We start from the raw sequence: 13,382 nt of genomic DNA, 5'->3' as shown, positions 1-13,382 counted from the left end.
GGAATGAGAGCTAGGGCTGCATGACCATGTGGAAGTTCTGTCCGCATGCGCTATCATCCCTGCCTCACACTATTGGACTAGGCCAAGGGTCAGCAAGCGTTTTCAGTACAGGGCCAGTCTACTGTCCCTCAGACTTTGTGGGGGGCCGGACTATATTTTGAAAAAATAATAATGAATGAATTCCTAAGTCCCACAAATAACCTAGAGGTGCATTTTAAATAAAAGCACACATTCTACTCATGTAAAAACACGCTGATTCCCCAACTGTCCGCAAGCCGGATTTAGAAGGCGATTGGGCCGGATCCAGCCCCCAGGCCTTAGTTTGCCTACCCATAGCACACTGAAGGTCTCCTAGTCTCTTAAATTATCTCTCCCTGTTCTTCCAGGGCTGCTGACCCTTGCATCTACTGTTGCATTCACAATCCATAAACATGATCCCTGCTCTCTCCCTTTCTTCAAAACCCACCTTTTCCACATTTCGTCTGGCTTTTCCTCTTAATCCCCATTCATTCCCAATTACCAGCATACTTTAAGAAAGGTGACAGCATCTGCCTACATTTCCTCTGCCTTTCCTCCCTTTGCCCTATTGTTTCTTCACTGTTTTAAGCTGTAAGCTCTGTGGGCGCAGAGACCTGTCTATGTTGCTTGTCTAGTGCTTTACACACTGGCAGTGAATAATTATAATGGTTGTGAATATGCACAGATGTGCACTGGAGTGGCCAGGTGGGAAGGAGAACATGGGACTTCTGAACTTTTACTAATTGTTTCCAAAAAGTAATGTGTACACCTGCAGCTTTGCATATCCTGCAGAACAAGCTCTGCCTGCCCAAAGGCTGTTTGTGCACCGTAATGAAAAGCGCAGAAGCCTGTCCGTTGCCCCTAATGATTCAACCTCTAGCCCAGATATGAAGAAGCCTACCAAAATGGATATAATGTTTATTTGCACACTTGCAAATGCATGTGCAGATGTGTACACAAACTGATGGTGGTACAAGCAATGTGGGCACTAGCACACAACTTGGAATACACAGAGATAATTGGAGAGGAAATCAAAAAGGAAGATCAAACACTCTTTCAGTACGCAACAGTGGCTGCCAGAACTCTAATAGCGCAGAATTGGAAGACATCAAAAATGCCAACTATAAACGAGTGGCAATCCAAACTATTTGATTATTTAGAATTGGCAAAAATGACACAGAAAATAAGAAATCAAAAAGATATAAAGTTTAACAAAGAATGGAATAAATTTATGACATACATGGAAACAGGTTAAAAATTTAAAAATCACAGGTGTGACGTAACACTTGTGATGTAAAGAGTTTTTTGAGGAAAAGAAACTGCAGATAAAAAATCATATAATATATTCTGAAACCGAGATGAAGGGAAGTCAATCAGTGTTGTGTGTTATTTAGTAAATGTAAGTTTATTTGTTGGTATCTTACGTTAGGAGATGTTTTTTCTTTTGTTTTCGTTATTATTATTTCTCTTTTTTATGTATTTCTTTTTTATGTGTATGTGTTATGTATGTTTCTTTTGTTTGTTTTAATGTTTGATGTAGCAAAACGAATTAAAATCAATTAAAAATAAAAGGAATACACAGAGACACCTCAACTTGCAGTTAAGATGTGTCTGACTGCAGAAAATCTTTAGACCATTACACACATTCAGCTACAGGGTTCTTTGACCATATGGAATGGAAAGGACTGGACAATTCTCAGGCATTTGCTTTCACAGGTAGCTTTGCCTGTTATTAAAGCTGACGTGGAAAGCAAACATGCCTGCCATTTCCTATCAGCAGAGACTGTCACCTTGAGCTTGCTGCAAGAGCAGTTGCCAAAAAAGATAAGGGGACTTCTCGAAGATGAGGAAAGATCTAGTATTGGTGGTGTTTGGTCTAAACAAAACAGATGTAATCCACCAATGTGTGTAATTTCACATTTCTAGAAGAAGGCAAAGACAAGTCTGGATTTCAAAGTGAACCCAGGCAGTAGAGGAACAGCTGTTGTAACAAACTGTTAATGACTAGGGGGAAAATACGTTGCATTCTTCAGCAGCAGCCCTGTATGTTTTCCTAATTTCTAGGGGCCAGCACCAAAGTCTGAAAACTCTGGAGTCACCGGAATCCCAGGATTCATCTTAACATGAACATGGTCACTGCCCCCAATCACAGAACAAAGTACAGTGGTACCTCTGGTTACAAACTTAATTTGTTCCGGAGGTCCATTCTTAACCTGAAACCGTTCTTAACCTGAGGTAACACTTTAGCTAATGGGATCTTCCGCTGCCGCCGCACGGCCACCGCGCGATTTCTGTTCTCATCCTGAGGTAAAGTTCTTAACCCGAGGTACTACTTCCGGGTTAGCGGAGTCTGTAACCTGAAGTGTTTGTAACCCAAGGTACCACTGTACAATTTTGTGGAAGAGAAAGCTAAACAGCACAAGGCACTCTTATAAGCCATTGGCATGTAGCTAATGAGAGAGCTTTCATTTTAAATTGCCATCAGCTTATGTATTGTATTAACTTGTTCAAAACTGAACCTAGTGACTTTTGTTTGCACAAGCTTGCTCAGAACTATATTGATTCAACTGGAGGGACGTCCCATGGCTTTGAATCTATTTGGGCGGCTTAAAATGTTTAAGTGTACATTTGAAAATGTACAGAGAGGGGCATGGGAGGAGGACAATAAATCTGTGTTTGCAAGCACATGTGACCTAGGCACATACCTCAGTGGTAGAGTACATTTTGCATTCAGAAGATCCCAAGTTCAGTCCTTGACATCTCAAGGTAGGAATGGAAGAGACCCTGTCCGAAATCCTGGACTGCTGCTGTCCCTCAGTATTAGCAGTATGGAGCTAGATGAAATAACTGTGCATTCATGATAATAATATTATACATGATCCCACTTTCAATACAGTCTGTGCCTGGGGAAGTTTTGGGGTGGACATACTCCTTTGCCTCTCATTGGTGCACGTCCTGTAGCTTCCTGCTGAAATCATGTAACCTTTTTTTATAGCACAAATGTCCAGAGATCATTTTTATTTTTTGGGACAACAACAACAACAACAATAATAATAATAATAATAATAATAATTTATTATTTATACCCCGCCCATCTGGCTGAGTTTCCCCAGCCACTCTGGGCGGCTCCCAATCAGTGTTAAAAACAGTACAGCATTACATATTAAAAACTTCCCTGAACAGGGCTGCCTTAAGATGTCTTCTGAATGTCAGGTAATTCTTTATCTCTTTGACATCTGATGGGAGGGCGTTCCACAGGGCGGGCGCCACTACCGAGAAGGCCCTCTGCCTGGTTCCCTGTAGCCTCACTTCTCGCAATGACGGAACCGCCAGAAGGCCCTCGGCACTGGATCTCAGTGTCCGGGCTGAACGATGGGGGTGGAGACGCTCCTTCAGGTATACAGGACCGAGGCCGTTTAGGGCTTTAAAGGTCAGCACCAACACTTTGAATCATGCTCGGAAACGTACTGGGAGCCAGTGCAGATCTCTCAGGACCGGTGTTATGTGGTCCCGGCGGCCACTCCCTGTCACCAGTCTAGCTGCCGCATTCTGGATTAATTGCAGTTTCCGGGTCACCTTCAAAGGTAGCCCCGCGTAGAGCGCGTTGCAGTAGTCCAAGCGTGAGATAACTAGAGCATGCACCACTCTGGCGAGACAGTCCACGGGGAGGTAGGGTCTTAGCCTGCGTACCAGGTGGAGCTGGTAGACAGCTGCCCTGGACACAGAGTTAACCTGCGCCTCCATGGACAGCTGTGAGTCCAAAATGACTCCCAGGCTGCACACCTGGTCCTTCAGGGGCACAGTTACCCCATTCAGAACCAGGGAATCCTCCACACCTGCCCGCCTCCTGTCCCCCCAAAACAGTACTTCTGTCTTGTCAGGATTTAACCTCAATCTGTTAGCCGCCATCCAACCTGCTTTTGTTGTGCAAGAGTGCCCCTCTGTATCACATTAATGCAGTGGCATTGGGGAAGCTTTGCAGAGCAACTAAGAACACAGAACAATGTGTGGACATTCTAGTATATATCCACCATTAATGCATTATTATTGTGTCAATGACATGTTGCAGGAAACACACCCCACACCAGTTTGGATGTGCCTTTAAAGTTGAAGGGGTGCCTGGCGTGCTCTGGTCCATGGGGCCACGAAGAGTCGGGCACGACTAAGCAACAAAGCAAAATAGTGGCAGTGCAGAGGCATTCTTATAAATTACAAAATTCTTATAAATTACAAAATGCAGATTTTGCAAAGGTGCAGTACATTGCTGTCACCACTGTGTGGCAGCAAAACGTCACAAATCCTCTTTCCACCCCCACCCCCCACCCCGGAAAATAAGCACCCCGAGGTTATTCAATCTAAAGGCATAAGTGACGTCCCTTCCCTCTAGCCATCCCAGTCCCTGACAAGACAGGTTTGTCGTCCCACTGGAATGCATCCAGCATGAATCACAAGGAACTAGCTCACGGTGCTTTATTGACTTTATCTGGCTACATTTGAAGGGCACTCTGCAGCCCAAGAGCATTTTTGTCCCCTTGGGAAAAACTCCTTATGAACTATGAAAGGTAGCAGTCTACCAGGTGTGCAATGCACATACACCCAAGTAGTTGTGTCAGGTGGGCTTACCTGTGTTGTAACCCATCCTTTTACAAAACACCCAGGCCTGTTGGCTTCCAGGCATTGTCAAAGCCATACTCCCCACGCCAGTCTAGAGATACACAGATGGGCGAGGATAACTGGCGTTCAGGCATTCCCACAAATCCACTCCTCCCTCACCAGGGATCCCAGGATCCTTACTTAAAACCTACTGCTCTTCCAGTCATGCCTGGGGATGGATGGAAGGAAGGAAGGAAGGAAGGAAGGAAGGAAGGAAGGAAGGAAGGAAGGAAGGAAGGAAGGAAGGAAGGAAGAGTAAAGAGAGAACAGCTCGGCCTGCTCTTGGACTCTTTCAACTTGATATGCAGAAGCCCAGCAAGGAAGTTTCCCAGAGCATGTGGAGACAGTGATCTGTGCATATCAAGCTGCTCTGAGCAGCACAGCTTCGGTGGCCAGCTAAAAAGTTGGCAGCCTGCGTCATCCGAATACTGTAGCCCCACACCCCTGCCAGCTAACTTGCCCCGCCCTCAGAGACCACGGCTTTGCGGCATCTGGATGGCGCTGTAGACCACTTGGCTAAGCAGGCCCAGACTGGGAATGGTGCTTAAGAGCGCTCTGGAACGGTGCCTCCAGAAGGCAGGCTGGGTGCCCCCGGTGACGGGATAGGCATGCCAGCTATTTCCCCTGCTGTGTTGCTGCCCCCATTGTCATTCCAGGGCTCTGGCTGCCCCCCTCCATATTGACATACCAGCCCTGGTTGCTGTGATGAGCCGAAGACGGGCTGGCGGCATTTAATGGGATTATGGGCGCTTCCCCCTCCTCTGCCCAGAGACAATGCAAGATGGATGAGCCCAGAACTGGTGAGAAACCAGAGGCAGGCTCCAGCTCAGGCTGGGGGTAGGGGGGGGGGAGGAAAGGCACTCTGTCTCTCCCCATCAATGTTGTCAGCTTGCTCCCCTTCTCCTCCATGATGCCAAAGAGCAATGGCTTCTCCACCGATGCAGCAGGATTGGGTGCTGAGACTGGCAAGCTCTGTGGCCACAGTAACAGGCAGCCCCAAGTGCATCACAGACTCCTCTGCTTTCGTCCATTATCACTCCTGAGACTTCAGCATAGCGCCAGCCTGTTCGGAGCTGTGCACAGAATGGGAATGACCAAGGCTGTGCCAGTGTTGTCTCCAGGTATTGGATGGCGCTTGTGCAAGATGAGCCCTCCATCCACCCGTTTCCCTTCTTCCTCCAAGCCCACTTTGCACCTCCACCCAGAGGGGGAGCGCAGGGCAGATGGAGAAGGATGCTGCTGTTCTGGTTGCTCCTTCTCACTTGTCATAGCTCCCGTGTTCAGAGGGGGCAGGTGATAGCAAGGCAAAGGGCTTGGAGATTCCAGGGGTCGGCAGCAGGCCCACTGGGTGGCGTGTCGGCCTCATGCCAGTGCCCAGTAATCCGGGCCAGTCCAATGCATTTTGCCGCCCGAGACAAAGCAGGGCACGACACCCTGCCCTGTCATTCCTTGCCCAGAAGCTGTCAAGACTGGCAGCTGAATCTCACTTCAGCACTGGCTGCCACCCCTGCACCTGCAGGACTAGGTGAGGGGGCACAGGGCAGGCTACATGGCACACATAACTCTGCCCTCCCACACCAAACTACCACTACCTACTGCCCAGCACTTGTTGCCTGAGGTTGCTTTGCTCTGCCCTAACGGTAGGGCCGGTCCTGCCAGTGATGCTAACCTCCGATTCCAACCCTGGATTGTTTTCTTCTTCTGCAGCAGTTAGACTATAATAAAATACCGAGTAGCAACCAGCAGGGAGCATGACGTAAGAGAACCCGAAAAGAGAAGCATGATTTAAATGTCAGCTTTGGGTGGCAGTTTTCTTTCACATGAAAAATGGAAGCAATTACCTTTTCGTGACTGGATTAAAAGGGGGTAGTAGAGTTACAACAGATCAGGTGAAATTGTTTCCTTAGCAAATCTGGCTCACGGCCTGTCAGATAGCGAACTGTGGAACATAAAGGAAGAACACGGCTTTCCCAGGATTCACACTCCACGTGATACGCCGAGAGAGAAGCCTCTCTTCAGATGTGCTGAATGGGCAATGAGGCTACAGCCCGCCATGTCTCCTGGTTCTGCCCTCTGACATTCACAGCTGGAGGGGGGCATCTGAGAACAGGGCACCTATGCATGTAGCCGGTGCTCTGCAGGTATAGGCAGCCAGTGGCATGTGTAGATTCTCTGGCTCTGGATACCCATGCGCCATGTAGGGGAAGGCAGGGCAGCAGTATGACTTCGGGGGGGGCATACTAATTACATGAAGCTGCTTCATGCCAACATGCCAGCATGTAACCTGGAGATGCCAGTGTGCCTGCCAGTACCTCGTGCAAAACAATATACCCCCTCAAAAATCCACCACACACAAGAGGCTACTTGTTCTTCCTGGTCAGTAGTACCTCTTTTGCTGGCTCGGCCTCTCCTACATCGAACTACAGACCCTTAAGCATTCTTACATTACACTGAAGGCCAGAATTGGACACCCACCCACCCTTTGAATGGAGAAGAGCAAAGGGCTTCTCTATGGGAGGGGGGCATGGCAGTGTCTGATGCAGGTGCATTGATGGGGCAGTTGCCAATGCTGGCACAATTCTGTGGGCCCATCTCTTTTTCTGCTCTTTTAGGTGTGGCAGCCATTTTGTGTTATGCCCGGCCAGCCAACCTAATGGCAGCCATTTTGTGGCTTGCGCCCAGAGCACTCAAGATTCCTGATGCCAGTGGCCCCTCACCCAAGGGCTGCAGATCCTACATAATGGCTATCAGAGGCTCTCCAAGGTTTCAGCCCCACCTAGAGATGCCAGAGGCTGAGGTATTCTGCATGAAAAATAAGTGTTCAGCCACCGAGTTGTGCAGCCCGTCCCAAATGCACAACTTTGTACTCTTATCTGGGGGCGAAATGCACATTCTTATTTCATTTGCTTAGACTTTCAAAACCACCCAGGGACTGATCCCTAAACTTTCCCAGCAGGAGACAGCACACATAGAAATATTTTAGCACTGGCTGGGGACGCACAATCGAAATAGCGGGACTCCATTTAGATGCCAAGCAAGTGTGACTCTATTCCCACTTCTCTTTGTAACATATGTATTGGCTGTGTTCAGTCTCCCTACCCCACCCCACAGCGCACATGTGTGCTGGTGCAACTGTAGGCTTGATTCTCCATGACAGAAAAGTTTACACCTGGCTCTGGGTTGTGGCCATCACACTTCCTTCATGGCTTTCTCCTCATCCAAGTTGCTTCTCCCCTGGGCAAACTGGAGCAGTAACCACCCGAGTAACAGACATGATGCAGGAGAAAATGTTGGCGTAAGGATCCACAAAAGGGGAGGAGGGAAGTCAAAGGGGATTCATTGATTATACAGTGGTACCGCAGGTTACATACGCTTCAGGTTACAGACTCCGCTAACTCAGAAATAGTGCTTCAGGTTAAGAACTTTGCTTCAGGATGCGAACAGAAATCGTGTTCTGGCGGCGCGGCGGCAGCAGGAGGCCCCATTAGCTAAAGAACAGTTTCAGGTTAAGTACAGACCTCCAGAACGAATTAAGTACTTAACCCGAGGTACCACTGTATCTTAATTGTTCTCTTTGTTGTTGTTTGTAAACCTGAAGATCCCAAAATAAACTAATATAATTTTGGGGGATATTAGAGTTTCAAGGGAAAGAGTGACTAGCTGGCAGGCAACCTGAACACCACACTGCAACTTTCCCCCAGGTCCCAGTTACTATATCCTCCTCTCTTCCGTGAAACTCAAAATGGCATTCACACAGGATTCCCAGTTAAGTCTGCAATCCAGGCGCTGACTAGACTCAGAACAACTTAACCTCAGCAGTTTGCTGTGTGCACCACATGCCTTCAGCCTACGCCCAGTTGACCGAAAAACACCCGTATATATAACCCTCCTGCTTTGTATGCATTTCCACACATTTGAACTTAAAGATTCTTCAGTCACACAATATATTGCCAACATTGGGCATCATACTCACTTGTGTTTTGCAAACGCCTCTTCGCTGCACAAGTGACAGGCATGAGGGAAAGGCAGATAGATGACTTCAGATCACGCTGCTCAATGCCATGCAATTGCTTCCAGAGCTATACCCAACCTAGTCCTCAGAAACCTAGCCTTTGTGCACAAGGGCAAAAGTTCAAGGCCCTGAGGGTGATTGAAACTTAATAGGATGACTGTACTGTGTGCTAAAGGATGAGAGACAAAGGTTTGGGAGGAGTTGACTGGCCAGCATGAGAGACTTCTTGGTTCCTTAGTATTCCCCCTCCTCTGTGGGCTTCATTCCGTATATACTGCTCACAAGCCAGGCTGTCTCTCAGCCATAGTTCCCTGCCTGGTCTCCCTCAGTGGGAAGATGAAAACATTTCCCCTGAAATAAGTTTGCCACACTACAGAGCTTCCACTATAAAGGAAAAGAACAGAGATATATGGATCCAAACTACAAGAAAGAAGATTCCACCTAAACATTAGGAAGAACTTCCTGACAGTAAGAGCTGTTCGACAGTGGAATTTGCTGCCAAGGAGTGTGGTGGAGTCTCCTTCTTTGGAGGTCTTGAAGCAGAGGCTTGACAACCATATGTCAGGAGTGCTCCGATGGTGTTTCCTGCTTGGCAGGGGGTTGGACTCGATGGCCCTTGTGGTCTCTTCCAACTCTATGATTCTATGATTCTATGGTATGTCACTTCTGGTCTCATTCACACCTGGCTTGGATGGTACATAACCAGAGAGCACAGTCTCATCCACAGTGAGCACAGTGGTAGAGCACATGCTTGCAACGTTCAGAAGACCACAGGTCCCTGGGATCTCAATTTAAGAGGATCTTTGTGGGGGGAGCAGGCAATGTGAGAAGACCTCTCTGGGCCCGAGACCCTGAAAAGCCACTGCCATAAACCAGGGATGAGGAACCTGTGGCTCTCCAGAATTTGCTGAACCACAACATCTCTGCAGTTAACTATGCTGGGTGGGACTGATGGGAGTTTGAAGCCAACATATTCGGGAGGGTTTCAGGTTAGGCACCCTTGGAATAGACACTAATGGGATAGATGGCAAGAGAGCTGCCATATACCAGGCCAGGCTTTCACGAAAGTGCTAGAGATAAAAAGCACTGGAAGTCGTGGACATCTAATGCAACTGAACGTTGAAGGTTCAGGACAGATAAAAAGAAGGAAGGTGCTTCTTCAAGCAGTACTCAGTTCAGCTATGGTACTTGGTCCCCAAGGAGGCAGTGATGGCCACCAAACTAGATGGCTTTAAGAGAGAGCGAGACAAATTCACGGAGGAGAGGGCTATTGAGGGCTACTAGTCACGACAACTGTGCTGAGAGTCCACACTTAGAGGCAGATGTTTCTGAAGGTCAGCTGCCGGAGAGGCTCTTGAGATCGGATCCTGTTTGCAGGTTTTCCACAGGCATCTGTTGGACTAGATGGGCCACTGGCCTGATCCAGCAGACTCTTCTTACCTTCTTATGGAACTCAAGAGATTTTGCATTGTTTCCTTTGCTTTCAGTGTGTTATGTATTGGGTTTAACACATTTTATGTTACAAGCCGCGTTCTAACCAATCGTATGAGCGTTGGTAGACGAACGTTCTAATGGCAAGTAAGCGCATGCTCTTTCAACTGCCAACTGGCGATGAGGATGGGATGTTGATGACTTCTTGCCGGCTGCCAGAGGCCTAAGACCACACCGCAGCACCATCACCTGTCGCCTCGCAGTAAGCGCGACCTCACTGCAACGCTGGACTCAGCAAATATCCCTGGAAACGAGACCCCGCACGTGCTGCGTCTTCGAAACCACCCACAATTGCACAAGCGACTGCTCCAGATCCGAGGATGGCTACCAGGCATAGTCGGCCACCACTAGACTTCAATATGAGCCATCCTGCGGAATGGCCGCAGTGGCTCTGCCGAGTAAGGAGCTATGTCTGACTACAAGGCTTCACTAGGGAGGCAGACAAGGTGGATGTGCTACTGACAGTGCTGGGAAGTTCCACCATCACTCTATTGGAAGATCTGATGACACTCAGGGACATAGAGGCATGCACTTTTGATGAGCTGACACAGGCTATGACAAGACACCTTGCGCCTCAGCCAACTAAGAACCACCGCTGCTACGACTTTGCACACAGAGAGCAACAAATGCAAGAGTCAGCAAGTGAATACATCGCAGCGCTCCGGGAATTGTGATGTGTTGTCATTTCACTGACATCAAGGAACGACTTCTCAAAAGGTTCACTGGTGCACGCGAGATATCCGCCTCTGCCGCAAGCTGCTGGCAATCACGATGATGGAAGCAATGAATATGACCACGGCCTTTCAGAAGGATAACGCCCACGAGGCGGCCCACAGCCCACGTACCGAAAGGAGAACTCACCACATCCAGCGAGACCGGTTGTCTGCCATAGATTCCCACAATGAGGATGTCCACCAAGCTTCGGACCAATCCAACTGACACCACGTTCCCAAGCTAAGAGTGCATCATTGAACCAGCGGTCATCTGACGCACCTTGTCGGACATGCAGGTTTCGTGACGCCACATGTTGCTGCTGTGGGAAAACTAGGCACATTGGTTGAGTCTGCCGCTCCAAGACCTCTGGAGCACGACCCAAGCAACGTGTCCACAAGGCCTACATAGAGGAGTTACAGTCCACCTCTCCAGCCAGGGTACTTCAACTTCTGTCCCCAGGGTCCAATAAGCTTAGGGTACAACTCAAGATAGAGGGAACCTCGTGCACTATGGAGTTGGAGCTCATCCTACTCCATAATATCTGCTAAGACTCTGAAAGAGCTTTGCCCTAACGGCGGTCCTCCCCTCCGCCCAGCCCCCATAGTACTGTGGGACTTCCACAGAAAAAGAATCTAGCTGAAGGGGATGGGCACATTCAAGGAATATTTTAAGAAATACACAAAGAATTTGAACCTCATCATAACTGAAGGCCCATTCACTAGCCTTCTAGGCCCAGCATGGTTTGGGCCGTTAGGCTTAGGTATTTCAGGGCTTAATCAGATTTCCCCAGGGGCAGATTTCAAATCGATCTACCAGGAGCTTCCATCAGTCTTCGATGGAACCCTGGGCCTATACAACAGACCCCCGATTTCCCTATGGCTCAACCCCATGGTACAACCCATTCGGGTCAAGGGCCGTAGAGTCCCGTTTGCTCTTAAACCCAAGATTGATGAGGAGCTTGATTGCTTAGTCGCTCAAGGGGTCCTAGAGCTTCGGGAACCTGGGAAACCCCAATCGTCACACCGGTTAAGCTGGAAGCTCAGACCGTATCCGTGGCAATTACAAATGCACTCTGAACTGGGCCTTACAGGACCATGCGTAGCCGGTTCCGGTGGTGAGTCACGTGTTAGGCAACCCTGGCTGGAGCCAAGATCTTCGGGAAGCTGGATTTAATGCAAGCTTATCAACAGCTAACTGTTGACAAGGCCACTGCAGATGCCCAGACAATTGTGGCTCATAGGGGTGCTTTCAGGGTCAAATGCCGACAGTTTGGAGTTAGCGTGGCCACAACCCCAGAATCGGTCACCACTGGACCTAATGGTCAGGGGTCCCTTTACCTTTACTTTACCAGGGTTATTTCAGAGCCTAATGGACCGCCTCCTTAAAGGCATCCCTAGAGTCACACCATTTTTCAACGATGTGCTGATCGCTGCATCATTGAGAGAGGACTTTGCCGCCAGATTACGGATAGTGCTCCAATGCTTCCAGGTGGCAGGACTTAAGGTAAAACAGAAAAAGTGCCTGTTGGGAGTGAGCAGTGTGGATTTCTTGGGGTTCCAGGTTGACACGGACGGCCTCCATCCAGCAGAGGACAAAGTGTGTGCCATTTGCAACGCCCCAGACCAAAAGAGCAAGGCAGAGTTACAAGCCTTTTTGGGACTTCTTAATTGTTACCACGCGTTCCTGCCGCACAAGGCAGCTGTAGCTGAGCCTTTGCACAGGCTCTTGGACAAAAAGGTGGGTCTGGGGCCCTCAACAGGCCAAGGCCTTCCGAGGGGTCAAAGACTTGCTTGTGTCCAACTCAGTGTTAGCACACTTCGATGAAAAGCTTCCGGTGGTGCTGGTTTGTGACGCTTCCCCTTATGGAGTGGGCGCAGTACTGCGCCACCAGCTTCCGGACAGGAGGGAAGTCCCAGTGGCTTACTTCTCCCAAACTCTCACGTCGTGGTAGAGCACAACTACTCCCAGATCAACAAGGAGGGTTTGGCAATAGTTAAGAGAGTCAAAAAGTTTCATGACTTTCTTTATGGTCGGCCTTTCACTATTGTTACCGACTACAAACCACTCCTGGGACTATTTGCGCCCGACCGCAAGACACCCCAGATGCTTTCACCACAAGTATTGCGCTGGTCCATTTTCCTGGCCAGTTACCAATACTCGCTACAGCACCAACCCGGGAAAGCCATGGGTCACGCAGATGCACTCAGCCGCTTGCTGTTGTTGGAGAGCGGCCCTGACCTTGCTCCTGTCCACCAGATCCTGTGGCCGGACCAGCCCTTGCATCTGAAGGACACTGCCGCCGCAACCACGAAGGATAGGCTGTTGTCTTGTGTCTTGGACTGGGTGGGGAGGGGGTGGCCCGGGAAGCCGGGTCCAGAATTTTCATGCTACACAGCCCGCAAGGACGAGCTGTCTACTCACCGAGGATGCGTGTTATGGGGTAGTCGTGTCATAGTCCACGCCCCCCCCATTAAGGAAAAAAGTTTTAGAAGGG

This window comes from Podarcis melisellensis (assembly GCF_964234715.1).
Source record: "Podarcis melisellensis genome assembly, chromosome: 2".
Taxonomy (NCBI): domain Eukaryota; kingdom Metazoa; phylum Chordata; class Lepidosauria; order Squamata; family Lacertidae; genus Podarcis; species Podarcis melisellensis.
The sequence above is the reverse complement of the archived record's forward strand: the minus strand, read 5'-3'. Positions refer to the sequence as shown.